This window comes from Eurosta solidaginis, chromosome 3 (genome assembly GCF_040869045.1).
Source record: "Eurosta solidaginis isolate ZX-2024a chromosome 3, ASM4086904v1, whole genome shotgun sequence".
NCBI classification, from domain to species: Eukaryota; Metazoa; Arthropoda; class Insecta; order Diptera; family Tephritidae; genus Eurosta; species Eurosta solidaginis.
Genome location: NC_090321.1, coordinates 216,902,918 through 216,916,556, shown reverse-complemented (window position 1 = coordinate 216,916,556; position 13,639 = coordinate 216,902,918). Strand labels below are relative to the sequence as shown.

Below are 13,639 nucleotides of genomic sequence, written 5' to 3'. Positions count from 1 at the left end.
ACCCTGCAAAAATCGCGAGTACTCCATGCATGCATGTATGGAGTACTCGCTATGGACCAAGCGAGTGCTCCAAAATTAACCACAATTCATACAAAAAATATGGTCCAATTAACATTGCGATGTCCTAGGACCGGACCATATACTCCAACTCCGCATTACATCAGAGTAATCCATGGAGTACCCACAGTCCAATAAACCTCGTGTAGTGATTACAATCGTTAAAAACGAGCAATGATCGGCTTACAACATGTTCGTGTAGAAACATGAGTTGGTCCATCGCTGCATTACAGTGGAGTAGAATGGTAAGTACTCCAGTGGACCACATGGTCCAACGATTTTTGCAGGCAAGCAGTCACTTGTATCTACATAAACAAATCAATCATTTGCCGTCTTCCAGTGAGTTTTACAGCTCCGGCTCACGCTCACTTCTCACGGGAATGCTCTGGATCATTGAGAGACTTGAAAAGCAGATGTCGTGAAATTTTCGCACATGTGAAATGTGATAGGCAGATGTCGCCGCTGTTTTTCATTTAACTCATACTGCGAAAGGCTAAGCAGCGACATCTATTTTTGAAAAAGTAGGTTTATTAAAGGCCGCGTTGCCAACCGAAAAAGAAGTAATTAACAAATTATCTGGCTCACAAATTGAACCAGACTTCTATCTGGATTTATCTGGCTCAAATCGTTGTTGTTGCATTTACCATCAAAATTATTTATCTGGCTCAGGATTTTGCCACCGGATGAACGCAATTAAGTCTACACATAAGTACATACAAGAAGCGGAGAGATATGCTCAAACACATGCATATATATGAGATACTCACAAAAGTATGCAATCATCGGTAGAAGTATCACTCACATATCCACGCGCATATGAGAAGCTATAAACGTGCATCTGTAGTTTATAGCTGGTGAGTTTATAGCTGGTAAACAAGTAGTAAATTCTAGAAGAAGAAACGCCTAGAAGTATGCGAACGAGACATCACAGAGTATAAAAGAGTTAAAGCTGAGTAATCAGTTTGTGTTAAGCAAGCTATTGGTTGTGAAGTATCAGTGTTATTGTGAAGTACTTTAATAAAGGCCATTTTGCATTATTGAATATTAGAGTTTTTTACTCAATAGTTTAGCGATACGACCGTTAGCAGAAGGTGTAAAATAAGCGGAGTTTCACTAAATTCGTTTCAATTGGTGTCAGAAGAGGAATTGTTGAATAAATTCTGAAGATTTCGAATACAACAAGGACATGGCAAAGCTAAGTGAATTGAAGATCCAGCAACTGAAGAAGGAGTTGGAGAGCCGTGGATTGAATAGGACCGGCATTAAAATCGAACTTCAGGCACGACTACGAGAGGCAATGGAAGCAGAAGAAATTAATGTGGAAGAGTATGTCTTTCAGCTTGACGGCGATGAGACAACAACAAAAATTTAAGAGGAAAACGAAACATCGCAGACAGTTACCAGCACAGACTTGAACATGATATTGGCTGCAATATCTGCACAAACATCGACGGTAACATCAATGTCGTCGCAAATGTTATGTCAACTGGAAGAAGAGAAGACATATATGGCATCACAATTGGAGATACAGGAGGCACGCATTTCAGAAATGTCGACACAGATTACATCCGAGATGGAAACTCAACTGGAAGAACAGAAGACATATATGACATCTAAGTTGGCTGAACAGTTGAAAGCACAAGAGGCTTGCATATCCTCGCAGCTGGAGGTGCAGGAGACAAGGGTATCATCGAATCTGGAGGCACAAGATACAAAAATTGTACAACTCGAGGACAAAATCGATGCCGAGATTGAAACATTGAGAGGTCGTATACAGAAGCTGCAACTAAATCGCCCAGCTGCTTCAGCAAGCAATCCGAAGGTAAAAACTCCATCTTTTAACGGCTCTGTTCCTTTCCAGGTATTTAAGCTGCAATTTGAGAAGACGTCAGCAGTGAACAACTGGAATGCGGAAGATAAAGTTGCTGCACTGTTCATGGCATTGAAAGGGCCTGCAGCTGAGATCTTACAAACCATTCCAGAGGGCGAACGGAACTGTAATGAATTATGGATGGGCGGTCTAGAGAGACGATACGGAATAGAGCATAGGATACAGATATATTAAATGGAGTTACTGAACCGCTTCCAGGTGGCTGGTGAAACATTGCAAGAGTTTGCGTCGGATATTGAAAGGCTGGCACATTTAGCCAATGCGGACGCACCCGTGGAATACACCGAAAGGGTAAAAATCCAGAGCTTTATTAATGGAATACGGGATGTCGAAACGAAGCGAGCGACATACGCAAACCCAAAACCTACATTCGCAGAAACGGTATCACATGCTCTGATTCAGGAAACAGCGTCGCTTCTGTGTAAGCCAGTTTTCAAAGCACGCCGTGTGGAAGTGCAAAGGCCAGACTGGGTGAACACAATATTGGAGGCGCTGAAGGGATCACAACAGAAAAATGACGGAGTCATGAAGTGTTTCAAGTGCGGTAACCCAGGTCACATTGCACGTCATTGCAGCACCGGTCCTGGTAGTTCCAACTTGGGTGGCCGTAAACGCAAAGCTGGAGGAGATAAGCAAGAGCGTGCCAGATGTAAAAATTGAGAGCTAGCTCCAGCTGTTGAATGTCCTGTGATATCTATCTCTCAAATTGGAAGGAAATCTAGCAGTCTTACCGTCAGAGGGAATGTGGATGGCAAAGAACGTGTACTGACTATAGATACGGGCGCATCTCGTTCCTTAATCCGATCTGACTTGGTCAACAGGAAAGTAAAACCGTTACCTGGAGCAAGGTTGCGTACGGTCACAGGCGAGTATAACCAAGTCCAAGGAGAAGTGGTATGTGAGGTCTTAATTGGAAAGGTCACGATTCTACACAAATTCGTTGTGGCGGAGATCGTTGATGAAGTCATATTGGGAGTGGACTCCTTAGTTGACCATGACATAACACATCGACATGCAGAGAAGGATTATGCGCTATAAGAACCAGGATATACCACTTAACTTCAGTTTGGAGAAAGGGTTCAGCAGTAAGCGAGTTTTGGTGGAAGAGATTCAACAGAGACCACAAAAGTCAAAGAAAGTAAAGCGGGCAAAGGTTGATGGAATGAATGGGCCAAACAAATCAAAACCCAAGGTACCCGCGAGAAAAACACTGGCATTGACAAACCCTAATGGATGCAGTAAAACGAACGAAAGAATTTCCCAGAAAGAATGCAAGGGTGGTTTCAAGCCAGCGCGCACTACTGTTGTGAAACATCAAGATGATCCTGATGATGCAAAATCAATCCGTCAAGATCAAGCTCTGCGAAGTAGTTCTTCATTGGCCAAAGAACAGAGTGTAAGGGAACGGCCCAGGGTGATGAGTAGTAAGATGAAACACAGGTACGACGAGCACAAAAATTCGGAAGGTTTCTTGGAGGGAGATTTGGTACTGTTATTCAACCCTCACCGGCGGAAAGGTGTTCCATCCAAATTCCGGAGCAGTTGGGAAGGCTCATACAAAGTTGTGAAGAGGATCAGTGATACCATCTACGGCATACAAACTATTGGGAAACCACGAAGTAGAAGGGTGGTTCATTTGGAGATGCTAGCAGTGTTTAGACCAGGAAATTTGTCTGATCGGGACGATCAGACTTAGATGGGGGGCAGTGTGACGAATATTAGCAACACTAAGGCATACTATCATCTCTAAGCCGATACTAAGCAGTCACTTGTATATACATAAACAAATCAATCATTATGTCTACACATATGTACATACAAGAAGCGGAGAGATATGCACAAACACATGTATATATCTGAGATACTCACAATCATCGGTAGAAGTATCCAGAAGAAGAAACGCCTAGAAGTATGCGAACGAGACATCACAGGGTATAAAAGGAGTTAAGCTGAGTAATCAGTTTGATTTAAGCAAGCTATTGGTTGTGAAGTATCAGTGTTATTGTGAAGTAATTTAATAAAGGCCATTTTGCATTATTAAATATTTGAGTTATTTATTAAACAGTTTAGCGATACGAACGTTAGCAGAAGGTGTAAAATAAGCAGAGTTTCACTAAATTTGTTACAATATTTTGTTCTATATGTCGTCATTATAAACATTCAACTTTTTATATACATATATTTTATACATATATTATTTACACATATATTTTTACTTACTGTTGAGTTATTTTAAAAGAACTTGAAAATAAATGTTTAACGGGTAATTGCAACCTAGGTCTTAGAGTTTGTTATGACAAATAATAAAATCGATAATCAAGTTATTTTGGTTAATGTCCAACTTTCGATTTCAACTTTATTTTTTAAGAAACTGTTCTCCATATTGTTTTGTGTTTAAAAAAACTTCTATACCAATACTTCCTTCCACACCATGTTCCGTAAACGTTTTTGATTTTCCTCTAGAAGCAGTACTTTTAAAGTAGTTGGTAGATTAACTCCAGAAAAAGCCACATATAGCACACCACGAATGAAAACAGATGAAAACCAAAATATCGACGGCGTTATAATCCTCAATTAGACCCCCTGAATTCTCAACTTTCCCACTAGGAAGCAATTTACCGAAAATACATAAATAGGCATTGTGCAAAGTGAATATACAGAGTAATAAACATACATATATAATTAGGTGAGGGGGCAACCCTAAGCGGCAACCATACTTAAACATTTCTCTATTGAAATGTGGAGTGAAATACTTTTCGTTTGATCCCATATGGGCATATCTCACGTAATTTTGTTTTAAATTTCAAATAGGTGGCAACCTTGTGAAAACACCCTTATTGGCAACCAGTGAGTTTTACAGCTCCGGCTCACGCTCAATTCTTACGGGAATGCTCTGGATCATTGAGAGGCTTGAGAAGCAGATGTCGTGAAATTTTCGCACACGTGAAATGTGATAGGCAGATGTCGCCGCTGTTTTTCATTTAACTCATACGGCGAAAAGCTAAGCAGCAACATCTATTTTTGAAAAAGTAGGTATATTAAAGGCCGCGTTGCCAACCTAAAAAGAAGTAATTAACAAATCATCTGGCTCACAAATTGAACCAGACTTCTATCTGGATTTATCTGGCTCAAATCGTTGTTGTTGCATTTACATGCAAAATTATTTATCTGGCTCAGGATTCTGCCACCGGATGATAGCTACTAGGTGCCAAATTTCATTCAAATCGGCTAAGCCGTTTCCGAGATCGTTTTGGATATACAAACAATTTTTACTCGTTTAAAGTAATAAGATTTGATGGAAAGATATTTTGGTTTGTGGTGAAGACTTTCAGATTAGCGGAGATAGTTCTTAAGACCCCTAATGAAATTCGAATTGCATAAAAAGTGTACATTTAATGAAATTGAGCCTTGATCAAAACTAATTTTTGTAATCTTTTTTCGATGACGGAAGCCACTTGAGAACACTAAGATATTCCAAGTCACAATCAACGCGTATCCAGTCGAGATTATTTATGGTCTGAATTTGGTCGGTATATTATATTTTTGGGTATTTCGTTTGCACCCAGCCATTTTATTTATAATCATTCACACATTCATACGCGTTATCATTTTCCAATTCCCATTATGCAATAAATCTCCTATTGAGCTTTCGTAAATGGTGTTTATTTTCAATTTCCGTTTATTTGTGGTGGCATTAGTATTCGTTTACCAATTTGTCCGATTTCAGTCAATAACATGACTTAGCCTATTAATTTACATATAAGCGTACATATGTATATTTAAAAACCGACTGGAAACTTTAGTGTGCATGTAAAACATTTCACTACTTCCACTGCCCCCACTCTACGAGCTCATTACTTTGAATGGGTCTGGCTAGTGGGCACTCCTGTGTTTTCTGTAATTTCTTTACCTTCAATTCATGCCACATTTTTCAGTGGCTATCCCGCAGCTAATTTACAAAAACCACAATAGTTAATTCAACTACAATAGTCCAAATGCATCAAATATACAGCAACGAACAGAAAAATAGCAGTGGAATTTTTTATTAAATTTCGCCAACAAAATTCTTTATTTTTCATTTTCGATATTTTGAGAGATAACTTCTATTAATTTTTTAACTGAATCAAGGCAAACCAATCTGAAAAAAATATTCTCCAAAAAAATTCTAAAAACGGCAAGTTATACGAAAATTTCGGACTTTTTTGGGCTTGCAGCTTTGTAGCGTATTTAATTTTAATCTTACAAAGTACAAGTTTAAGCTCACTCAAAATTCGTATTGATCTTCTTTTCTGGGGGGCCTTAAATTTTCCTCCATACAGAGTGTGAAACATTTTTTTTATGTGGAAGAAAATTTGAAACAGCCCTCGGCAAATAATTGTCGAACATCAAAGCGAGTATTAAGAGACCCATAACTTTTACTTCGTTGGACTGAAATTGATTATTTAAAAACAAATAAGGAAGTCTAAGTTCGGGTGAAACCGATCATTACATACCCAGCTGTACACTTGAAATGCTGTTGTTGTTTGTTTTGTGTGCTTAATAGTGTTACAAGGCTGCGCAATAATACATATGGGGTATTCCATCCCATTTCGAACATTTTTCTTTTTCTAGCTTACGAAAGACGTTTTTCAGAATTTTTTCAAATTTTTTCATCCAACTCAAAAAAAGTTATGAATTTAAAAAAAACACAGTTTTTGTTTTCAAAATGCTATAACTTTTTCAAAAATTGACCATTTGTGATCTTTTTTTTTTTTTTTAATTTGTTTTTAAATGTACCTTTCGGAAAAAATACAAACAAATTTTTTAAGTTTTTTTTTTGTAATTTTTGAGTTTTTCGAGATTTTTCGAATTTCGCCATTTTTTCTCATTTTTCTCATAAAAAACTTCAATCAATTCTGCAATCATCCCCACTAATCCCAGAGTGGGCCGATTTGTTTTTTTTTTATTTAATTGAAAAAAAAAACTTTAAAAATGTTTTTGTATTTCTTCCGAAAAGTACATTTAAAAACAAATTTAAAAAAAAAGATCCCAAACGGTCAATTTTTGAAAAAGTTATAGCATTTTGAAAACAAAAACGGTGTTTTTTTTAAATTCATAACTTTTTTGAGTTGGATGAAAAAATTTGAAAAAATTCTGAAAAACGTCTTTCGTAAGCTAGAAAAAGAAGAAAAACTTTCAGCCAATTCTAAAGGGGCGGGTTCAAAATTGGTCGAAATGGGATAGAATACCCCATATACATATGGTTCTATTCTGAACTAATTTTCGTTTAAAAGAAGCAAAAAGGATACAGAGACTAACACCAATGATCTTGAGCGGGTAATAATGACGTTTTCCTTCAGATACGGGGATTTCCCTACTGTTTATTTTAAAATAAAGATATAACAGAACAATAAAAATAGGATTGGTACAAAACTATTTTTCGCTAAGATTTAACTTATAATTTTTGCCTACGACCATTTTTAAAGGCATTTATATAAAAGTGGGCGTGGTCCTTAACCAATCTTATCCATTTTTACTAGAAATATTTCCTGCTATAAGGAAAATATCTGTACAGAATTTCATTACGATATGTTAATTTTTCTTCGAGTTATGGCTCCCGAAACATTGAAAATTGCTTCGACAAAAAAAGGCGGTGCCACACCCATTTTCAAAAATTTGATGTTATAATTCAATTTAGAAAACAAAATTCTATTTATACAAATCTCTTTTTCGCTAAGATATAGCTTATTATTTTCGTCTACGACCCTTTTAAAAATCATTTATATAAAAGTGGGCGTGGACTTTAACCGATCTCATCCATTTTTTCAAGAAATATTTCCTGCTATAGGGAAAATTTACGTACCCAATTTTATTACGTTCCGTTAATTTTTCTTCGAGTTATGGCTCCCGAAGCATAGAAAATTGCTTAGTCATAAAAGGGGCGGTGCCACGCCCATTTAAAAAAAAATTCCAAATTTTTATCAAGAGCCTTAATATCAGTCTACACGTCACATTTCAACAATCTAGGTGTATTATTTACTAAATAATCAGGTTTTTTGTGTTTCCAAAATGTTATATATATAAAAAGTGGGCGTGGTTATCATCCGATTTCGCGCATTTTCAATACCAATCTATTCTGGGTCAAGATAAGCACTTGTACAAAATGTGGTGAAGATATCTCAATATTTACTCAAGTTATCGTGTTAACGGACAGACGGACGGACATGGCTCAATCGAATATTTTTTCGATACTGATGATTTTGATATCTGGAAGTCTATATCTATCTCGATTCCTTTATACCTGTACAACCAACCGTTATCCAATCAAAGTTATAATACCCTGTGCACAAGTACAGCGGGTATAAAAAGTCAAAAAACTCCAAATAAGATCGACATTTTCTTAAAATTATGCCGAATTTTCGAATTTTTTTCGAAAAGGTTTCTAAGCTGGTTTCCTTAGTTTCAGTTACAAAACTAATCGAAGTAGTTTCTTAAAATATGCGAAAAAATTAAATTTGATTAACGAAATTTGATAAAAAGTACAAATGATATTTTTCTGTTCGTGTCTATATGTCTGCACAAAAGAGGGTATCTCCATGCAAGCAATTGATTAAAAAATATTTGTTTGTTATAGATCTAAGAGAAAGAATGTTTGCAAAGGCATGTCTGAAGTCTTCCGCCTTAAGTCTTATGCTTGCTTTTCATATACTCAATCGCGACCCTTAATACATATATTTATAACACCATTATTAGCCACCTGGACGATTTTGACCAGTTTCGCGATAGCTGCCGGCAATTCAGAGCACCAAGAGGGCTAAAGTCATTCTGCACCTGCCCCTCCTAACTCAATAGAGATCCTCGTTTTCTTTTGATTCCCAATACGGAAGCCGGCAAGAATACTTTCTAAGCTGGTCCATATTATTTTATTCTTATATCATGATCTAGCCATTAAACCCCTTAAGCTTTTTCTGGTTTCACTATACGTGGTGGGAACATTACTCTTCCAGAGAGCCATCATTTCGACACCGCTCATGACTTAGAGGCATACAAACAGTACAGGTATGATGAGTGACTTATAGGGTAAAATTTCTGATCAGTCTCAAATTCATATCCGTCAACAGTGACGTAGCTGCCACGGAGCGAACACTGTTTTGAATTTAATTTCAATTCAGAAAAGGCAGCGAAAGGTTCTTAGCCATCCTAACAGAGCTGGTTCAAATTCATCTGGCAAAGCCTTACAAGCTTTGTATGGAACTTGAATTCAAATATAGCAGCATTTACTTCTTTTCGTGTTGTTAAAAGCTTTGCAAGTCGACAAAAAAGATGGTGAGTGTCGATTCTCTTATGGTGAGTCTTATCAAAGATTTGTAGACTTAACAGATTGAAGTCGAGTCGATTCCCATATTGTGTGTCATCTCCAGGACTTGGCGTATTCTAAATATCTGGCAGATGGTACATTTAGCGGATCTGAAGCCGCACTGATAAGGTCGATTCAGTTCGTTGGCTTTGGGCTTCAGCCTTTCGGACAATACGCCAGATAGTTCCCTATACGCGATAATAAGCAGGTTGATTTCGTAGTAATTAATGCGCCCTGCAGGTTCGGCATTCTAAAGTTTATGCATGCGCTTTACCGACCGCCGTAATTGAGTAGCTCCGCAGGCAATCCATTTGCGCCCAAGGCTTTATTGTTTTTTATTCTGGATATTATCATTCGTACCTTGCCATACTTGGGTGGGAAATATTAAATCCATCATCTTCGGTTGAAGGATCGGTTTCAGCATCTTCCCAGTGTGATTCATCACTTACGAGAAGATATTTTGCTTCCATAATGAAAACATTCATAATTGCAGGTGTTCGGCCGTTCGCCTTCCACTTTTTGTTCAACTTTTCGGGCGTTACTCCTATTCGCGAGTAGTTGGAGCTCTTCGCAGTCAGACTTTTCAGTCGCTATTTCTATACCCAGCTGTACTTGTACACAGGGTATTATAACTTTGATTGGTTAACGGTTGATTGTACAAGTATAAAGGAATCGAGACAGATATAGACTTCCATATATCAAAATCATCAGTAGATTAGGTTGAACTGCCCGGCCCATGAGGAACTCACATAGACTGAATGAGTCCGTAGTGTTTACAGAAGTTTATTTAACGATCAAACTAACAAAAAGCAGGACCACTCTGAATACCCGTCATGAGTCTCCAGTCCTCTCTCTTTAATGAAATCATCTGTATCGGAACAAATTTTGATTAGGCCACGTCCGTCCATTCGTCTGTCCGTCCTTTAAGACGATAACTTGAGCAAATATTGAAATATCTGACCCAGAATAGATTGGTATTGAAAATGAGCGAAATCGGACGAAAACCACGCCCACTTTTTCGATATCGAAAATTTAGAAAAATGGAAAAAATTAGATAATTCAAAAACTAAAACTCAAAGCTAATGAAATTTGGTAGGCAGATTGGTTTTATGACGCTAAACATAAATCTCAAAAAAATTTGAAATACGGGCGTAGAACCACTCCCATTTGGAAGAAAAAAATTCGAAGTTTAACAGGCCGTTAAAGATATTACACTGAAATTTGGGAGAGACACTTGCCAAGTTATATAGACAGAGTGAAGATAATCACTTAGGCTTGGGTATATTCACCCAAATTTGGAACCTAGAATATGTTTCTGCAATATAGGTGTCTAACGAAAAACATTAGCGAGGACGTAAATACAGAGTGCTTTACTTTCAATAGAAGATAATCAAAATCGGTTAGAATAGAGCCATAAATGTACTATTGCGCAGCCTAATAACACTATTCACCAAAAGTGTACGGCTTTAAGGTTCGGTTTCACTCGAAATTGGACTTTCTTACTTGTTTTCTTCTCAGAAGACTACCCGGTTTCATTTTCAGCTCTCAATAGGGTTCATACACTTTGATGTTGCATTTGATCTACATGTGGTACTGTAGAAAGCGTCCTTTCTTGCGGTTGCCACGACATTTCATTCATCCTACCAACCAATTTTTTTCATGGCTGCCGGCAACCATTTCTTTCTCAAAGACCGTATGAAAAGCTTTAGAGTTGTTTCCACTGCTCTGCCCATCGGGCTTACTTGTGCCCTCAGTTAGAGTCTTAATAATAGTTATCTAACGAATAGGGTATTGACACGTTTTTTGTTACAGATTTTTCATTATTTTATAGCTTATTCGAGTTATTATTCAATATAACATGGAATCACCCGAATTAAAAATCTATGCCTATATTTAAGTGCATGACACATACTAAGCACTTTAAAAAACAATGCGTCGGCGGCACAATGACCTGTAAATGATTTCGAATTTGTTAAAAAAAAAAACAAATTTAAGTAGGTACGAGCAGCATCAATAGAGGCGCCCCAAGGGCGCATAGATCAATGGGGCAACGGCTGGCTAGTGGAGGCAGTGTGTAGAGGGTTGTAAACGTAATGATGGTAATGACTGCAGCTACATATTTTATGTTGATTTAAGACTTTTGACGTGTTGGGAGCGTGAAAACAATTTAAATGCAAAACAAGCTGACAGAATAATTTTTTTATCACAATTTCTTTTTAGCCGGTATGACCACAAATTCAATTCATATTTACTCCAGACACACTCAATGCATCAAACCAACAATTAACGGCACAATTAATAAAAAAAAACCGGCACTGCAACGTTTGGGGGCGGGCGGGCAGGGAAATGGATGTAACACAAAAAAGCTTCTGGCTGAGCATTTCCGCCCACTGCGCGTAAACAACAAAACTCTTCTAAGTTTACATAAATACTTGCATAGTTACATACTTACACATGTTTTTTGTATGTAATCTATTTTTTAAGTTCTTCATATTTTTTTCAGCCCTTTCGGCTAACTGCTAGGAATTGGAGTTGAAGTTTTAAGTGATAATGATGATGATGACTCCAAATGCGGAAGCCATAAACAAATTGCAACAGAACCAGCCGTTGTTCTAATAAAATATTTATGTGCACGCTTGTATGTTTATCTAACTGTAAACATCGCTAACATCTCGCGGCATCCATCGGCAGTGAATTCCAAGTACAATGGACTGGCATCAAAATAGCTGCTGGTAAAGCAATTGCTATCGATGATCCAAACTTCTTTGACCGCACAGTGTACAATATTGGCACATCCTTGGAATAAATTTTAAAGCAGGGATCTGCATCCCATACCAAAATTGTGCTCTCATTGCATATGCGCAAGGACAATCACTTTCAACTTTTGGAGGCTCATGTTTTAAAGTCAAGAGATTGGTAATGAATATATTATTAACCATTTACAAGGGAAGACTACAAGAAAATGGCAGACATCAGATTTGTAAGGATGCACGCATTGAAACTTTATGGTCTTTCTACCAGAGCCAACTGTGTGAGGACGACTCCTGGATAAAAATAAGAGATCAACTGTACTTAAGATCGGCTACCAGCGAGTCCGGATGGACACAATTTGTGCGATAACGAACTTCGTGCCGCCTCGGAAATAAAGGATGTTGCCTACATTGCTAACCTATAAAACCAAATTCAGACATAGTGGCATATAGCCGGATCCTTTGGGCTATCGAGGGCAGAGTTTTAATCGAAGAAGTGTTGACGTGTGTCAACTCTGTTTAGAGGAATAATGAACATCTAGTTGATGGTGGATTTGCCAAATCTGAAGACCAATTGATAAGGTCCAACCAGCCGGTATAAAGTTGGCGATACTAAGACGCAGTTTGCAGGATTTCCTTTCTTGTGGATTGGACGGAAAAACTTTGTCAATCATGCACTCGTCCGACCATTTCAATAGTCTTCTGGACATCGGTTTTCATTCTTGCAGGAGTTTGGGCCGGGTTTGAAACCTCCCGTGTTTCAACGAATTTTTAGTAGCATTTTTGGGGTTTATTCCTTTTGACTAGTAGCTCATGTTCCTTCCCAAAAATCATCTCGCTTCCTTATTAAACCAAGTAGCATTCGCATACGATTCGTTTCCCATTTCTTTTAAAGGTGGCATTGTTCGTTGCACCTACCACGTATCCGACACCGAAACATGAGCACATGAGCGTAAATGTCGCATGTTGTAATGGTCCTCTTTTTTCCATTTTTGGTCCATTTCAGATGTAAGTCAGCTTTTGACGATCCAGCCCGGCCCAAAAAAAGTGTCTGCCACCCAGAACTTCACCACAGAGGCATTAATTTACCTCTAGCGAGTTGGGAGAAGACTTGAGTATTTGCAAAAATGTGCCAGAACCAGTTTTACTTGATCTCAAACGAAAGATTATGCCGACGAACTATCTCTAAACTCTATATAAAGCAGGCTCGAAATCAATCATTCTTGCCTTCATAAACACTGTGCATTGGCTTTGTGATAGTTACAGGAACCCCACAAGATGAGTTTGAACAAATCCACTCACGTCATTGCAATCAAGCCGTTTGTTTGGTTTTTCAAAAATGGGCGTCCATGTAATGATTATGATGCTGAAGCTTCAGCATCGCTTGTCTGTCGTTCAGTTTTTTCGATAATATTTAATTTGTTTAGAGTTACGAAAAGCATTACCGTCATCAACATAAGCGCATCATTAATGTGGCGAGCGGCTCCATAAGGCGGCTGTGGTTCCACCATATAAAGATTGCGCGGGGCAATGGCGTCAATGCGCCGTCAGAAGTTATTATATCATCAACAGTTGTTTTACATGCGTCTAATGTTGATGCATAAT

General features: G+C 37.9%; 1 protein-coding gene across 10 annotated transcripts in view; it reads right to left on the bottom strand.

Moving 5' to 3' along the window:
• Positions 1 to 13,639, bottom strand: part of LOC137245055 (LHFPL tetraspan subfamily member 2a protein) — a 28,920-nt gene that overhangs the window by 10,033 nt on the left and 5,248 nt on the right. For 4 of the 10 annotated variants that reach the window (XM_067775075.1, XM_067775074.1, XM_067775079.1 and 1 more), the window contains one exon: positions 4,169 to 4,407. The exons of 4 other annotated variants lie outside the window; for them this stretch is intronic. The gene's annotated coding sequence lies outside the window, so the exon portion shown is untranslated. Of the gene's footprint in view, positions 1 to 4,168; positions 4,420 to 11,736; positions 11,927 to 13,639 lie in introns of those variants that run through there. 2 more of the 10 variants (XM_067775076.1, XM_067775083.1) reach the window with 2 other exon arrangements.